This window comes from Neomonachus schauinslandi, chromosome 4 (assembly GCF_002201575.2).
Source record: "Neomonachus schauinslandi chromosome 4, ASM220157v2, whole genome shotgun sequence".
NCBI lineage: Eukaryota > Metazoa > Chordata > Mammalia > Carnivora > Phocidae > Neomonachus > Neomonachus schauinslandi.
In genome coordinates, this window is record NC_058406.1 from 151,355,827 (window position 1) to 151,374,346 (window position 18,520).

The window sequence follows — 18,520 nt, forward strand, 5'->3', positions numbered from 1 at the left end:
AAGACCTCCCCCAAAATAAGTTCCCACATTCTTATCATTAACAGACACTACTCTAATAGAACAACTTTTTCTGGACTAGGTATATATTCCATATCCATAATATATACTATTATGGTATTTTTCTGGACCAGATATATATTCTAACTTACATACACATACTGTTAGCTCTTCAAAAGCAACTATAGTATTTTAATTAACTATTATATCTGGTGGTTGATCCAGCAGGGCTACTCAACAGTGACAATGAAGCCCAAAAACATATTTTATTGAAAAGATGTTCTCTGTTCTTCTAACAGCATAGAGTATAAGTGGTCTTAGAGGCTCATGTAGACCCCTTAAATCCACCACCCAGGACCAAGAAAGTGCACCTACCAGTATTTCAGTGAAATAAACACCAGAGCAATGAAAAATATCCTGAAACAACGAAAGTTTTAAGAAATCTTAAAATCGTTATCATCCTAAGGTTCATAAAACACAGTTAAAATCTCCAACTCTTAAATTATCAGAATTAAAGACTTACTGTCCAAAGTATTTGTTAGTTGTTTATTTATCAAGACAAACTATTCCATAACCCAATATTCGTGTTTCATAGTTCAGGAACACAGGTCAGTGACAGACTTCAATGGAACAAAACCCAAAGAAATTCTGTGGAAAAAACACAGTGGCTTAAGTTAATGACAAGCATTCTCTCTCAATACCTCACCACCCTTAAAGTCACATGAGGTCTACTCCTACTAGTGGAGCCTACACTTTGCTCACTCACCTTCTGCCCAGGAGAAGGCCATTTCAGGCTGTGTGGACTCCAGGTCCATTCTCTGCCAAGGTCTCTGACCATCCTGACCAGTTCTGGGCATACTACACCTTACTCTAATTTCTTGTTTTTCATTGACCAAATCTTGCCTTTTTCTTCCCTCTCAAGTCCACTCTCCTCCATTCCCTTCTCATACCCACATACTGTTCTTAAAAGCAGCAGCCCAGGGGCGCCTGGGTGGCTCAGTTGGTTAAGCGACTGCCTTCGGCTCAGGTCATGATCCTGGAGTCCCTGGATCGAGTCCCGCATCGGGCTCCCTGCTTGGCAGGGAGTCTGCTTCGCCCTCTGACCCTATCCCCTCACATGTGTTCTTTCTCTCTCATTCTCTCTCTCTCAAATAAATAAAAATCTTTGGGGAAAAAAAAAAAGCAGCAGCCCATCTGTTCTAAACAACATTTCTATTCCTGTCTCCAGATCTGTTTTTCTTACTTTTTTTTTTTCCCTTACTGGTTTTACGAGAACACAACCTCTAAAAGTAAAAATCTAACAAACATTTACAAATCAGCCTGTTAACATCTGATTATGAAATGCATACCCACTGTAGAAATTATGAAAATGTCAAAGTTACAAGAAAACAGCAATGTTAAGATTCCATACAGAACCATTAATATTTTCTTGATCTTTTTACCTTCAGTCTTTTTTCTGCGCAATTTTTATTAAACATAGATCACCCTTTATGTAAAATATTTTCTATTTATACGATAATCTCATGTTACTTTGTGAATATCATTTCTAATGGACATAATGTAATAGTCCATGGTATGAAAAACTCATAGTTCCTTATCAATTTTCCAACCGTTGGAAATAAAGGTCTTCCTACTTTTTCTAAGTAATATAGTATATACTTTGTGCATGCATCTATCTGCATTTCAGATAAACAACTACAGAAATGAACATTATAGAATATAATTTTAAATCAGGCAAAAGTTACTTATGTTCAGTATTATCCTGGAGTCTTTTAAAAAACTAAAGTCCACTACAGCAGGTCTCCATACCCCAGGAAAGATCATACATACATACATACATACATATATAAATACATACATACACACACACACACCTATGCACACTACAGCTGGAATGCTCATTCAGGAACATTCTGCCTAAAAAGATAGCTGACTGACATTCCCCTTGTCACATCAAATTCACACAGGGGTAGTGGATAGAATCTTTACTTAAATTGTTCTAAATGCTTTTATGTTGAGCTTGAATAAAGTTAAATATATGAATGATGAGATTCCAGAATATGAAAAGTTTCACATGCTTTCAAATTTAGTGGACCTTTCATCAGCACACAAGTCACTTCTTCATAGTCAACAGAACCTTATCCATGAGGCGTAAGGACTTTGTGGATATATCAAACCAAATCAGAATCTCTGGAGGGCCACCTAGTCACTTATGGACACCTAACTAAACTATAAAAGGAGTCAAAACTTTTTTTTTTAAGTACTTCTAAAAGTACTTTTTTAGTACATTTTCCTAATGCCAATCTAGCAAGCAACAATAGCATAACGTGAAATGATTCTAAATATAAAAAGCAAGAGTTGTGAGAACTCTAGAAACCAGTTAAGCTGCAGCAACTATTACGACTACACCTAATACAACAAGAGAAACACAAAAAGGCAGGAAATTTCATGGAATTCTTTCTCACTCTTGCCTCACCCCCTCCTTGGTGCAACACAATGTGGTCAGGAGGAAAATGCCCGATTCCTGGCTCCCCCCTCAGGACAGAAGGTAAAAAATAAAAATTGCTTGCAACACTCTGACTTGTTTTCACGATAAAAACACTCAACAAAATACCACGAAAAAATCTAACCAAGATGAAAGACCTACGCTTGAAAACTGTAAGACACTGATGAAAGAAACTGAAGATGATACAAACAAATGGAAAGATACACCATACTCATGGATTCAAGACTTAATATTGTTAAAATGTCCATACTACCGGAAGCAATGTAGAGATTCAATGCAATGTCTATCAAAATGCCAAAAGCATTTTTCACAGAACCAGAACCAAAAAATCCTAAAATTTGTTTGGAACCACAAAAGATCATTAATAGCCAAAGCTATTAATCTTGAGGAAGAACAAGGCTAGAGGTACCAATCCCAAATTTCCAAAATATACTACAAAGCTACAGTAATCAAAACAGTATAGTACTGGTACAAAAACAGACACAAAAAAGATTGATGGAAGAGAATCCAGCCCAGAAATAAACCCATACTTCCATGGTCATTTAATCTACATGACAAAGGAGGCAAGAATATACCAGGGGAAAGAATCTCTTCAATAAATGGTGCTGGGAAAACCGGACCACTTTCTTATGCCATACACAAAAATGAACTCAAAATAGATAAAAGACCTAAATGTGAGACCTGAAACCATAAAAATCCTATAAGAAAGCATACACAGGGGGCGCCTGGGTGGCTCAGTTGGTTAAGCAACTGCCTTCGGCTCAGGTCATGATCCTGGAGTCCCGGGATCGAGTCCCACATCAGGCTCCCTGCTCAGCAGGGAGTCTGCTTCTCCCTCTGACCCTTCTCCCTCTCATGCTCTCTGTCTCTCATTGTCTCTCTCGCAAATAAATAAAATCTTAAAAAAAAAAAAAAGAAAGCATATACAGGAGTGCCTGGGTGGCTCAGTCATTAAGCAGCTGCCTTTGGCTCAGGTCATGATCCCAGGGTCCTAGGATCAAGCCCCGCATCGGGCTCCCTGCTCGGTGGGGAGCCTGCTTCTCCCTCTCCCACTCCCTCTGCTTGTGTTACTGCTCTCGCTATTTCTCTCTGTCAAATAAATAAATAAATAAAAATCTTAAAAAAGAAAACATAAACAGTAATCTCTTGGATGTCAGCCTTACCAGCATATTTATGGACATGTCTCCTCAGGCAAGGGAAACAAAAGCAAAAATAAACTATTACGACTACACCAAAATACAAAGCTTTTGCACTGCAAAGGAAAAACATCAACAAAATAAAAAGGCAACCTACTGAATGGGAGGAAGATCTCTGCAAACCAAGTATCTGATAAGGGGTTAATAAAAGTATATAAAGAACTTAATACCAAAACAACACCAACTAAAAATAGGCAGAGGACCTGAACAGACACTTTTCCAAAGACAACACAGATGGCCAACAGACACATGAAAAGATGTTCAATATCACTAATCATTAGGGAAATGCAAATCAAAACCAGAATGAGATACCACCTCACACCAGTCAGAATGCTAGAATCAAAAAAAGAAGAAAAGAAAAAGAGAAGAGATAACAAGTGTTGGTAAGGATGTGGAGAAAAGAGAACCCTGGTGACCTGTTGGTGGAAATATAAATTAGTGCAACCACTGTGCAAAATAGTACAGAGGTTTCTCAGAAAGTTAAAAATTACCATATGATCCAATAATTCCACTACTGGGTACACACATGTATGCATACACACACACACACACACTGAAATATTACTCAGCCATAAAAAGGAATGAGATCTTGCCACTTAATGCCACAACATGGATGAACCTACAAGGTATTATACTCAGTGAAGCAAGTCAGGAAACAGACTCATAAATACAGAGAACTGGGTGTGGGACGGGAAAGGAGTGGGGGATGGGTAACACCGGTGAAAGGTTTTAAGAGCTACAAACTTCCAGTTATAAAACAAGTCATGGAGATGAAAAGTACAGTACAGGAAGGAAAAAAAAATACTCAATAAATTAGGAACAGATGCAAACTACAGCAACATAATAAAAGCCATATATGAAAAGTTATTAGCACAGCTAATATCATACTCACTGGTCAAACCTGAAAGTTTTTTCTCTAAGATCAAGAAAAAGATAAGGATGCCCATTCTTACCACTTCTATACAACAAAGAACTGGAAATCCTAGCCAGAACAATCAGACAAGAGAAAGAAATAAGACATCCAAATTGAGAGGGAAGATATAAAACTATCTCTGTCTGCAGGTCTTATATGCAGAAAACCCTAAATGTAGAAAACCCTAAAGATTCCATACCAAAAAACCTGTTAGAATAGGGGCGCCAGGGTGGCTCAGTTGGTTAAGGATCCGACTCCTGATTTTGGCTCAGGTCATGATCTCAGGGTTGTGAGATCGAGCCCTGGGCAGGCTCCATGATGAGCATGGAGCCTGCTTAAGATTTTTTTTCCCTCTCCCCCTCCCCCAGCTTGTGCACAAGTGCGCACTCTAACAAAAAACAAAAAAACCTGTTAGAATAAACTGAGCAAAGCTGCAGGGTACAAAATCGACACACAAAAGCCAGTTGTGTTTCTATCCACTAACAATGAATAATCAGAAAAAAAATTAAGAAAACAATTCCAATTATGATAGCATCAAAAAGAATAAAATACATAGGAATACTTAACCGAGAATGCAAAAGACCTACATACTGAAACTACAAAACACTGCTGAAAAAAATTAAAGACATAAGTAAATGGAAAGGCATCTCATGTTCATGGAGTGGAATATTTATGACTGCTAAGATGTCCATATTACCTAAAGTGAGAGCTACATAATATAATGTAATCCCTTATCAACATCACAACAGCATTTTTGCAGAAGTAGAAAAATCCATCCTAAAACTCATATAAACTATCAAGGGACCCTGAATAGCCTGAACAATCTTGTAAAGACAATGAAGTTAAAGGACTAACACTTCCTAGTTCCAAAACTTACTATAAAGCCACAGTAATCAAAATAGTATGGTACTGATATAAAAACAGAAATATAAACCAATGCAACAAAACAGAGCCCAAAATAAACCCTCACATATACAGTCAAAAAATTACCAACAACGGTGCCAAGACCATCCACTGGGGAAAGGACAGGCTTTTCAACAAATGCTGTTGGGAACCTGGATATTCACGAAAAAGAAAGAAGTTGTACCCTTTCCTTACCTCATATCCAAAAATTAACTCAAATGGATCAAAGACCTAAAACTGTAAAACTTACAAGAAAATATAAGAGAAGTTTCATGACACTGGATGTGACAGTGATTCTTGGAAAGGACACCAAAAGCACAGGCAACAACAAAAATTACATAGACCCCATCAAAATTTTAAATGTCTGTGCAAAGAATACAATCAACAGAGTGAAAAGGTAATCTACAGAATGGAAGAAAATATTTGCAAAATCATATCTGATATAAGCAGTTTGAAGAACTACAACTCAACAACAAAAAACCCCAAACTGATTAAAACGGGTGAAGAATTTAATTAGACATTTCTCCAAAGAGGACATACAAATGGGCAACAAGCATGAGAAAAGATGGTCAACATCATTAGCCATTAGGAAATGCAAATCAAAATCAAAATCCAGTACCACCACACACCCATCAGGACGGCTACTATGGAGAGAAAAAAAAAGTACTGGCAAGCATGTAGTGAAACTGGAACCCTTCTGCACTTGATAAGAGTATAAAACGGTGCAGCCACTATGTTAAACAGTACAGTGTTTCCTTTCAACAATAAAAACAGAACTACTATATGATCCAGCCGCTCCGCTTCTGGGTACATACTCAACAGTATTAAAAGAAGGGGTTTTAAAGAGATATTTGCACATATCATAGGAACATTATTATTTGGGGTGGGGGGAGAGGGAGAGAGAGAATCTTAAGCAGGTTCCACACCCTGCTCCATCTCACAGCCCTCAGATCATGACCTAAGCTGAAATCAAGAGTCAAGACGTTTAACCGACTGAGCCATCCAGGCACCCCTAACATAGCAACATTATTTACAAGTCAAAAGGTGGAAGCAATCCAAATATCCACCAGAGGTGAATGAATAAGCAAAATGTGGTATATACATACCATGGAATGTTATTTAGCCTTAAAGAAGGAAATTCTGACACATACTGTAATGGATGAATTCTGAGGACATTATATTAAGTAAAATAAGCCAAATACTATAGCCAAACAAATACTATATGATTCCACTTAAATGACGTACTTAGAGTAGTCAAATTCAGAGACACTAAGTAGAATGGTGGTTAGCCAGGGGATGGGGGGAAGAGGGAGTAATTCAACGGGTCGTTCTGCAAGATGAAAAGAGCTCTGGATCTATGTATTTTACCACAATAAAAAAAATTTTTTTAAACAGTAATTCAAACAGCCACATTACCTTTACATTCCAAAATCACTTTGCACTCTGAAAGATACCAGCCTTCTTCATCTCCTCAAAATCTTTCATGGAATCATAATTTCTGTAGAAATCTGCATATGCCTTCTTTCTTGGTTCGGCCACAGCAAACTAAAAAATAACATATCCCATTAGGGCTTATTTTTAAAACCATTAAAAATAATATCCAAAGACAACATAAATTATAATGTTTGTGTTCACCTTTAACTGGAACTCTGTATTTCCTAAGACAAAGGTTGGAGGCACTGACACAGATGCAAGGGAAGATAAAGTAGCCTCATGGCAACTACTCAGCAAAAGGGGCCTTCCTTGCCTAGGGATGGATTATTCCTTTTGCTGGGTGTGGGTATGCAGACTGGTAAGAGCCAAAGGAAGATACCCAGAAAGCTAAAAGGCTTTAGGGAGAAGACAGATAGCAGCATTCCCTCTAGCAAAACCTAATATCCCCACAGCTGAGACATGCTAATATATTCTGGATCAATTTAAATTATTTTTTTTTTTTTTTAAAGATTTTATTTATTTATTTTTGAGAGAGAGAAAGTGAGAGAGAGCAAGCACATGAGAGGGGGGAGGGTCAGAGGGAGAAGCAGACTCCCTGCCGAGCAGGGAGCCCGATGCGGGACTCGATCCCGGGACTCCAGGATCATGACCTGAGCCGAAGGCAGTCGCTTAACCAACTGAGCCACCCAGGCGCCCCTCAATTTAAATTATATTAACTTCAAAGGAGTGAGATCAATTCTGTACACATCTGCCTCTGAAAGACACAGGAAGCTTTCTATCTGGCAAGAACAGTTCTGGGTGATTTACACTTCAATATCATTTAAGCCCTTAGAATATACATTGACCTGTTTTACATAGGAGGAAATGGGACTCAGAATTTAAGTGACCCAATTAAGGTCTAGAAGAAGCACTAGGTGGTAGGTGGGTTCAACCAGGATTCAAACCCAGGTCTGTCATCTGGCAAAGGTTATATTTTCCACAAAATACTACCTAGTAGATTTCAACGTGTGGGTTATAATCCAAAATCAAATCCCAACCTGCATATAAAAACCAGTAAAAAAATTCTTCAAGTGCCAATCTACCTCCATTAAGGTACTGCAGAAATACATGGAATCATGACACTTGGTACTAAAACTTGACCAGTTTTACTGCCTCACCTCCTATGAAAATTCCCAACTTCTTCCAATAAGACCAAGAGGCAGGAGCCCCAATGCAACCCTCTGAACTGAGGCCAGCCCATTACCCAGAAGGCGACTGAGCATTTCTTGTTAAAACAAGAAAAATATTTTTCCTTTTAAAAATATGGTAGACTAAAATAAAAGGTTCAGTGAACCCAAAAATAAAAGGATATGCATGTTATAACCCCACCTATTTTGTTTTGTTACACTTTAAACTTTTTCCTTTTAAGTCTGAAAAATCTGGACTTCAGCAACAAAAAGAATATAAACTATCAATTTAGATCCACTACACCATGAGTTACTTGAAACCCGTAAAATCTATATATGAGGCCTTACACAGATAAGCAAATACCTGAAGATTTAGGTTATGTCTAATTTATTTAACAGTAATTACCTATGGAAAAAATCTATTCAGGATAAGCACTGCTCATTTGCCTCAAAATCTAACCCATATTAATGAATTTAGGCTTAGCAGATTAACTTAATCAAAAATGATTTAATGGATGGTGACTTTATGTAAGAAGTACAGAAGCTGATTAAAATTGTGAAAATCAGTCAAAACTAAGAACAAAATAAAGGCCAAATCTTCAAAAGCACTCAGAAGCTGATTAAAATTGTGAAAATCAGTCAAAACTAAGAACAAAATAAAGGCCAAATCTTCAAAAGCACTCAACACTAACTGGATAAGGGAAATGAAGGAAGCGAGCATCTACCAAGGGAACCAAGTTTACACCCGCCTTATTCTTTAATAAGAATCTGGATTCCTCAGTGTTTTGCGAACCTTCCTTCCGTTCAAACACTAACTATACACACTGACTAATCTACCAAGCAAACTTTAAAACTTTTCATTCAGAACAGACTATTGGTCTGACATGGGCTCTTAATTTAGTAGAAGAGACACACCCTGAAGCAAGTATTACTTAAAATACAATGTGCCAAGAATGTACAGTCTGGTACAAAATGACTGAGAACCTAGCAGAATACAACCAACCCATCTGGAGGAATAGGCTGCAACTCCAAAAGGAAACATCTGAGTAAAATGGAATTTGCCACACAATGAGATGAAAGACATTCCTGTTCTGTACAAACCCATGGGAGAAAGCAGAATTTTCTAACAGCAGCTAGTTATGAAGGGCTGGAGGGCTGGGTATATTAGGACTGCTGGGAAGATGATGGAAAGGCAGAAAGAGCTAATCAGAAAGTATCTTAAAATCAAGACCAAGTTTCAGCAAATCACCCACAACCCATTTATAAGTGATGAAACCAGTTTAGAAGACTGCAGCCAGTAGTTAATGTATTTCTTACTTTTAAGTCAAGATTTTGAAAGCCGCTGCACACTGGGCATGCAGGAACTCAATACCATAAACAGATCTATTCTAGAGGCTAAAGTTAAAAGCGACAAGAACCCATACAAGTTACAGAGGCCTGAAGTTTGATAATGACAATGAGAGCAAAGAAATGAGTTCCCCAAATTCCTCTCCTTACTCCCACTTCATTTACTCATCCATCCATCCATCCTTTTCCCACAAACATTTATTTCATGCCCACTACATGCCCAGGAGCAACTATCTCAAGGAGCAAGTAAAGGGTTTACTTTTTTATGCCTGTCTCCTCATAGGGTCCAAAAGCACAGACCCCTTAGTGCTTTTGCTCAAGTTGTTCTCCCTCCCCTTAGCACTTCAAATTCACCCTAACTTTCAAGGCACAAATTCAGCCTGCTCTATCAAAGAGCTCTGACCCACAATACCCCACACCCACTGAAAGAAACACACAAAAGCAGCAATCAACTATCAGAGTATGGTTCACCTAGTATTTGGAGGACAAGGTCCTCCTTGCCCACCTTCATTCTTGCACACTGTGTATAAGTTGCTCCAGGAACAGCTCTGAGAAATAAAATGTCCTTTTGTTTATATTCTATCTTGCACTAACACCTAATTTTTTCACCCAACTTGACTCTTAACTTCTTTAAAGACACATATTTAGAGGTATATACACTTGATACTCCAAAGCACCTGGAACTCTATAGCACCTAACACTGTACTAAATTTCAGACACTACATCTTATCCAACAGATACTTTTAAGCATCTATTTGTGTGTCAGGCAAGTGACAATGGGGTGCCACTGTGAACAAAAAAAGGCACCCTGCCCTAAAGAGGCTCACAGTCTACTAAAAATAGAAGAACTAAACCAAAAAAATTAAGTACAAAGCACTGCAAAGCTCTAATTCATGGGCCATTATGACACATGGTCATAAATACATGTATTATCACAAACATTTTTATAGAAAAAAAGGTGTAAATATAACATGAAGACTTTAAGAAACACAAAGCACATAGAGTATTCTGGGAAAAAAGTGGAGTAAGAACACCAGGAATCTCTCCCCACCTACACAACAACTGCACTAGCACAATCTGTTTAATGTTACTATCATGAAACTTTGGATCTCTTGAAAGCATACAATTTCCAGAGGAAGGCTTAAACTGTAAATTGTGGTCAGGTTAATCTTACTCACTTTCAGCTTTCAGCAATTTAACAGCTACCCATTCCCCATCCCCAAGGCAGGTAGCTGTGCAAGTGTTCCTGGAGCAGCTTACACACAGCTTTCTGGAACAAAGATGGGCAAGAAGGACCCTCTCCTCCATATACCAGGGACCTGTACTCTGATAGCTGATTGCTGCTTTTGTTCACAGAGGGGCAAACAGGCTGGTGGCCACTGCTGTTCCACTCCCCCTACTGTTGCAAGCCTCTTTTCATCAGGTGAGCAACTTTCTGGGGACTTAAAAGGATAGAGCACCTTTCTTCCCCTCTCTTCATTTTTCCCATTTTCTTCTTTTGGGAGCCAGACATTAAAGACTAACACATTCAAAGGCATCTACACATACAATCCTCACAGAGATTGCAGAATGGATTGAAAAATGACCCAACAAAAATGCTGTCTGCAACATACTTATTCCAGATTCAAAGACAAAAACAGACTGAAAGGGGAAGTTTGCAAAAAGATGTTCCATGCAAACAATAACCAAGAGAGAGTGGGAGTGGCTTTACTAATATCAGACAAAATAGACTTTAAATCAAAAAAGATTACAAGAGAAAAAGAAGGACTTTAAATAATCATAAAAGCCTCAATACAGTAAGAATTTATACAATTAGAAAAATATACTCACCTAATAACACACCAGCAAAATATATAAAGCAAAAACTGACAGAACTGAAGAGAAAAATAGTTCTACAGTAACAGCTGAAGACTTCAATACCTCAAACTCAATGAAAGATAAAACCACACCAGACCTAAGTAAAAAACAGAGGACTTAACTCATTAAACCAACCAGATCTAACACATATACAAAGAACACTCCACCCAACTACAGAATACACAACCTTTTTTTTTTAAACAAGAGTGATTTATTTATTATTAATTTATTTGAGAGAGAGAAAGAGACTGCACAAGTGGAAGGAGAGAGAGAGAGAGAGCGCAGCAGACTCCCCTGCTGAGCAGGGAGCCTGACAGGGGCCTTGATCCCAGAACGCTGGGATCATGACCTGAGCTGAAGGCAGACACTTAACTGACTGAGCCACCCATGTGCCCCCAGGATACACATTCTTCTCAACTGCATATTGGATACACTCCAGGATAAACCATACATTAGGCCATAAATTAAGTCTCAGTAGATTTAAAAAGATAGATATCATACAAAGTATGTTCTCTGATCACAATGGCATGAGATTAGAAATCAATAACAGAAGGAAAACTGGAAAATTCACAAAACTATGGAGGTTAAGCAACAAACTTTTAAGCAACCAATGGATCAAAGAAGAAACCACAAATGAAATCAGAAAATATTTAGAGACAAATGAAAAAACAAAACACACCAAAACTTATAGGACACAGTGAAAGGAGTGCTAAGGGGGGAAATTTTTAGCTATAAACACATATATTAAAAAACAAGAGAGATCTCAAATCAACAACCTAACATTACAACTTACGGAACCAGAAAAAGAAAAGATAAACCAAAAGCTAGAAGGAAGGAAATAATAAAGATTAGAGCAGAGATCCACAAAACAAAGACTAGGGGAAAAAAGAAAAAAGAAAAATCAAGAAGGCCAAAAACTCGTTCTTCAAAAACATCAACAAAATTGACAATCCTTTAGCAAGATGAAGCAAAATTGTAAGAAGAAAGGGGGAAAGATTCAAATTACTAAAATCAGAAATGAAAGTGGACATTACTACAGATTCTACAGAAATTAAAAGGATTGTAAGAGAGTAGTATGAACAACTGTACACCAACAGACTGGATAACCTACATAAAATGGATAAATTCCTACAAACACAAAACTTACCAAGACTAAATCACAAAGAAAGAGAAAATCTGAATATAACTATAAGTAGTAAGGATATTGAATCAGTAGTCAAAAATCTCCCAACAAAGAAAAGCCCAGGACCTGATGGCTTCATTGGTCAGTTCTACAAAAAAATTAAAGAATACCAATCCTGAAATCTTTCCAAGCAACTGAAGTGGAGGAACACTTAACTCATTTTACCAGGCCAGCATTACCCTGATACCAAAGCCAGACAAAACACTACTAGAAAACTACAGACCAATATCCCCTATGAACATTGATGTAAAAAAAAAAAAAAAAATCCTTAACAAAGTACTAGCAAACTGAATTCAGCAGCATATTAAAAGGACTGTACACAATTACCAAATGAGGTTTATTCCTAGAATGCATGGATGGTTCAACATACAGTGGTCCAACATACAAATTCAATGTAACACACATTAACAGAATAAATGAAAAAAACCCACAATAATCTCAATTAATGCAAAAAAGCATTTAACAAATTCAGTATCCTGTCATGATAAAAACACTCAAACTAGGAATAGAATGAAACTACCTCAACATAACCCATAAGATATCCACTTTGTCACTTCCATTCAACACAGTACTCTAAGTTCTAGCCAGAGCAATTAGGCAAGAAAGAGAAATAAAAGGCATCTAAATGGGAAAGGAAGAAGCAAAATCATCTGTTTACAGATGATATATGTAGAAAACCCTAAAAATTCCACACAGAAAAAAACCTGTTAGAACGAATAAATAAATTCAGCAAAGTAGCAAGATATAAAATGTCAGACAGTACTACAGAAAACAGTATGGTGGTTGCCTGAAAAATTACATAGAATTACCATATGATCTGTCAATTCCACTTATGGATATATATCAAAAAAAATTAAAAGCAGGGTCTTGAAGAGATACCTGTAACCCATGTTCATAGAAGCATTATTCACAATAGCTAAAACATGGAAGCAACTCAAGTGTCCATCAAAGGTGAATGAATAAGCAAAATGTGGTACAGACATCCAATGGAATATTTTTTTTTTTAAAGATTTTATTTATTTGACAGAAAGAAAGAACAAGCAGGGGGAGCAGCAGGCAGAGGGAGAGGGAGAGGGAGAAGCAGGCTCCCCACTGAGCAGGAAGCCCAATGTGGGGCTCGATCCCAGGACCCTGGGACCATGACCTGTGCCGAAGGCAGATGCCGAACCGAATGAGCCAGCCAGGAGCCCCATACAATGGAATACTATTCAGCCTTAAAAAGGAAAGAAATTCTGACATATGCTGCAAGATGGATGAACCTTGGGGTCATTATGCTAACTGAAATAAGCCAGTTAAGAAAGACAAAATAATATATTATTCCACTTACATAAGGTACCTAGAGAAGTCAAAATAAGATACAGAAAGAATTATTTCACAGACTGGCTGGAGAAGGGATGGGTTTATTATTTAATGGGTACAGTTTCAGTTTTACAAGATGAGTTATGGAGATGGATTGTGATCCAACATTACAAATGTATTTAATACCACCAAACTGTACACTTAAAAAAGGCTAAATTTTATGTGTAGTTCACAATACAAAGAATTTATTTTAAAAAAAAAATCCCAAAGGGCATAATGTTAAAATCCACAGAAGACACGGCATTAAAATGCAGTTCTGTGGCAACAAATTCTTCAAGCTGCCAAACACTGCCTTCCCCATCGCTCTGCTTTAATAAAATTATATCCTTGTGTTACAGGCTGAATTGTCTTCCAAAATTCATGTGCCGAAGTCTTAAGCCCCTAGAATGTTAACAGTACTTGGAGATAGGTCTTTAAAGAGATAAATTAAGATGAGGTTTGTAGGGTGAGTCCTAATCCAATATGACTAGCATCCTTTCAAGGGAAAATTCAAACAAAAACATGCCAACACAGAGACCATGTGAAGACAAAGGGAGAAACTCATCCACAAGCCAAGGAGAGAGGCTTCAAGAGAAATCAACCTTGCAGCCACACTGATCTTGGATTTCTAGCCTCTAGAACAGTAAATAAATTTCTGTTGTTTAAGCCACCCAATCTGTTGTACTCTGGCAGCCCTAACTACTACAGCTTCCTTTAATGATGGAGGACAAGCTATCTTGAGTATGAGGTATTTTCCTGTCACACTGAGGTAAGTGGAGGAAGGGGAAGGGAGCACATTAGAGAGGGAGTTTCTTTGAAAGATTCAGAACTACTTATGAAAACACATTTTCAAATTTAAAACACACATTTCTGGACCAAACATGGACCAAAGTAAAAATCAAACACACGTACCTTATAGAAAGCTGCAACCCCCAGGGATACGGCGAACGCTCCAACAATATGAAATCGCAGACGCTTGGCCAGAAGGCCTCGCATCTGAGGTTTCGTCAGAGCACTGGAAGTCATGGTAGTTATTCTCCTTGACAGGTAAAACAAAAACAACTCTAAGAACATAGTAAGATATCTAAAGAACTCTTACACGTAATGCACTTTAGTACCTAGAGGGGCACAGGCATGACTCCTCCCACAAAGCCTAATGTGTTTATTTTATTATTATTTTTTAAAAGCCTAAGGTGTTTAAAGGCTTAGCCTGCTTCAGGGTCCCCGTCCCCCCCCACTCTGGCAAGGTCACTGCGGCACAATAGGGAGCAGAAACTACAAACAAAAATCTCCCAATCACAGTTAAGATAAGCAGTGGCTCTAGACTGCCAAGTGCAAACGCATTTACAGCCATTTGCTCTTCTGCGAACATACTATCAGTTCATTATTCCCATTTCATTGACGAGAAAACTAGGGCACACGGAGATGACGTTTAACTTTTCCAAGGTCACGGTGTAAACGATTTAAACTCGGGCAGGAGCCCAGCCGTGGTCTCCAGGGCCCACCGAGTGACCGCCGCGCAGTCTCGCGGACCTTCGGTCAAGGAGGCGGGAGGGCTGGGGTGGAAGAGCCATGGGCGCGCTGGGAGGCTGCAGGACGCCCACCTTCACCCCCCCCCCACCTTTTCCAGCTTCTCGAGTCCAATCACCCACGTTGTTACCACACAGCGAGCGAGCACCGACCGCGCGCAGACGCTGCTGTTTGCCCTACTTTGCCCTTTAGCCTCACGACCCTCTGAGGAAGAAACCACCCCTCCCTTTTCACCCTGGGGCCAAACACGTCAAATGACCTAACCAAGGTCACACTGGGGAAAAAACACAGCGGAGACCAGGCCCGAGCCAGCCGCCTCCGAACCCCAGTAGCTTCCTCCAGGGCCCTGCACCCCACCCGGCCCCCGGGGGCCCCCGCTGCCTGCCCGCAGCCCTCCTGAGGCCGCGGCGGGAGCTTGCAGGGGTCGACCCCTGTGAGAGGTGAAGCTCCCCGACCGCAGAGATACGGGCACACCTCAACTCCAGCGCATAGCGAGAGCAGGCAACGGAACGCAGCAGTTAGGTGAACCCTGAGGAAGGACGCAAAAGCAACACGACTCACCTCAACACCCACCTCAAACCTAACGACCTCCGTAACCGATACAGAAATGGACGGCGTTCCAGCAGCGCGCAGGCGCAGAAGTAGAAGCCGCGGAAAGGACCCAGCGACGGTGGCCGGAAGAGTTCAAAAGGCCTCCGGCGCGGCTCCAGATTTTTCAGAGCTGAAGTTCAAGTGTGTGGTTAGTTTCTTCCTTGTAAGACCTTGCACTACAGGCTTGACCTTCTGGGTCGGTTTCCTTAGTAAATTGGAGATATTAATCTTACTCATATACAGAGTTGATATGAATTTATTAGAGAATACAAAGATATTTAGTATGTAATATTTTAAAATATACCTTACAAATACAGTACAAATCATCCTGGGCCCATGCAGTGCACAAACCATGTGCACAAACCGTCATTTTCATTATTAACTACCCTTATGTGAATAATCGTTTGGTTTGGGTAAAGGGTGAATAAGACAGCCAAGTTCTAGGAGCTCAGAGCCCAGCCAATGAGACCGACGTAAACAGATTAATATCAATCCCAAGAGGTGGGCACTTCCTCAGAGGCGTGACCCAGCTACTGCAGAAGCAATAACCTGGTAGAGCTGAACAAGTTCTAATGGATGTATGGGGGGGGGGGGGAGGTTAGTAAAAGACAAGTGTTTTAAAAGAAGGCAAATGGAAGTTGATGGAAAGTGGTGTGTAAGGGTAAGGCACTTGTACTGTAGTAGTGTCAGGCTTGGTTTTTACTGAAATAACCTGGATTTATAGTGTTACGTCAACTCAGCAAGCGGTGTGGAAGATACATTAGGATACAAAATATGCATGGTATAGATTTGACACATATTGATCGAGCATTTACTATGTACCAGGTTCTGCTATATAGTAGGACAAATCTTCCAGGAGGTACATTCTTGTCAGGGAGTCTTTGTTCTCAACAGACACTGTCTAGGTTGAAACCTTTCGACCACACAGAAAAGGTGCTAATTGAGGGTCCAAGGGGTTTGTACCTCAGGAACATTCTTTTCAGACCTCTTATCAACCATCTACCCAGCTAAAAATCTTTACATGGGATTTGCTCAGGTGGTAATGTGTTCCCATTTTCTTTCTATCCCCACTCCCACAAATGGCCCAGAGAGCAAGCAGTAAATTTCAGAATTCATAGGGATTGTTGTGTGTTGAATAATTAGGGAAAGCTTTAAGGAAGTTATGGAAGAGATGGAACTGGAGCTGAGCCTCAGTCTAATGGAGAGACCTGGAGAAGTGGAGAAATCTAAGAGACAAAATTGGTCAGAAGAATGTGGCAAAGATAGACACTCAGGGAACAGAGTCTGGCCAGGATGGAGTGCCGAGTGGTGGTTTAGGAACACTGGATGGCAAGAGAAGCACAGGGCCAATCATAATAATCCAAGGTGACACATGAATAGAACCTGAATGATAGGAGTGAATAGAGAGGATGGTTTATGTGGGTTCTGTTCTAGAGCCTATCAGACCTGGATTTGAGTCCCAGCTCATGACCTCCTGGCTGGCAAATTTCTTAATCTTTCTAAGTCTGCTTTCTCCTCTCTAAAATGGTATCCTTTTTACTTTAATTACATATATAACCCAGCATATTATTTTATTATTTCAAAATACTATTATTTCAACATATAATCAATATAAACCTTATTAGTAAGAGCTTTACATTCTTTTCCCATACTAAGTCTTTGAAATCTGCTGTGTATTTTTCAAGGATAGTACATCTCAATTCAGACTAGTTACATTTCAGGTTCTCAAAGCTACGTATACTATTGGGCAGCATAGTTAAAACATTTTAGTCATAGCAGAATGCTCAAGATCTATGGCTAAATAAAAAGGCAGGCTGCGGGGGTACCTGGGTGGCTCCGTCAGTTAAGTGTCTGCCTTCAGCTTAGGTCATGATCTCAGGATCCTGGGATTGAGACGCATGTGGGGGTCCCTGCTAGGTGGGGAGCCTGCTTCTCCCTCTCCCTCTGCCCTTTCCCCCCATACTCATTCTCTCTCTGTCTGTCTCAAATAAATAAATAAAATCTTTTTAAAAAGTCAGGCTGCAAAACTATGCTGCATGATCTAATTTTGTAACACATGCATGAAAATATACATATGTATTGATGTGCAGAAAATAATGTTGAAAGGGTCCACAACAGAAACTTGTATGGGGGATATTTTTTATATTTTATTTGTCTACTTTTATGTATTCTATGATCATGTCTTTCTTTTATAGTTAGAAAAACAAATGTGATTTTCTAAAGGAGAGATGTATTTGTTTCTTATTATCACTGTAACAAATTGCTACAAATGTACCTTAAAACAACACAAATTTGTTATCTTACAGTTCTGTAGTACAGAAATCTGACACAAGTTTCACTGGACTAAAATCAATGGGCCAGCAGGGTTTTATTCCTTCTGGACACTCGAGAGCAGAATCTGTTTCTGTGCCTTTTCCAGCTTCCAGAGGCTGCCTACATTCCTTGGCTCATGGTCCCCTTCCTCTGTTTTCAACGCCAGCTATGTTGCATCTCTCTAATCCTGCTTCTGATGTCACATCTCTTACTCTGACTTTCCTTTTCTGCCTCCCTCTTCTATAT

General features: G+C 39.2%; 1 long non-coding RNA gene across 1 annotated transcript; it reads right to left on the reverse strand.

Annotated features, from left to right (window-relative positions):
- Positions 1-529: 529 nt before the first annotated feature.
- LOC110578968 lies at positions 530-16,018 on the reverse strand. The gene is made up of 4 exons (XR_002480215.1): positions 15,932-16,018; positions 14,753-14,879; positions 6,932-7,060; positions 530-645 (listed from the first exon to the last, which is right to left on the reverse strand). It is a non-coding gene; the product is annotated as an uncharacterized LOC110578968 (long non-coding RNA).
- Between the last annotated feature and the right edge of the window lie 2,502 nt (positions 16,019-18,520).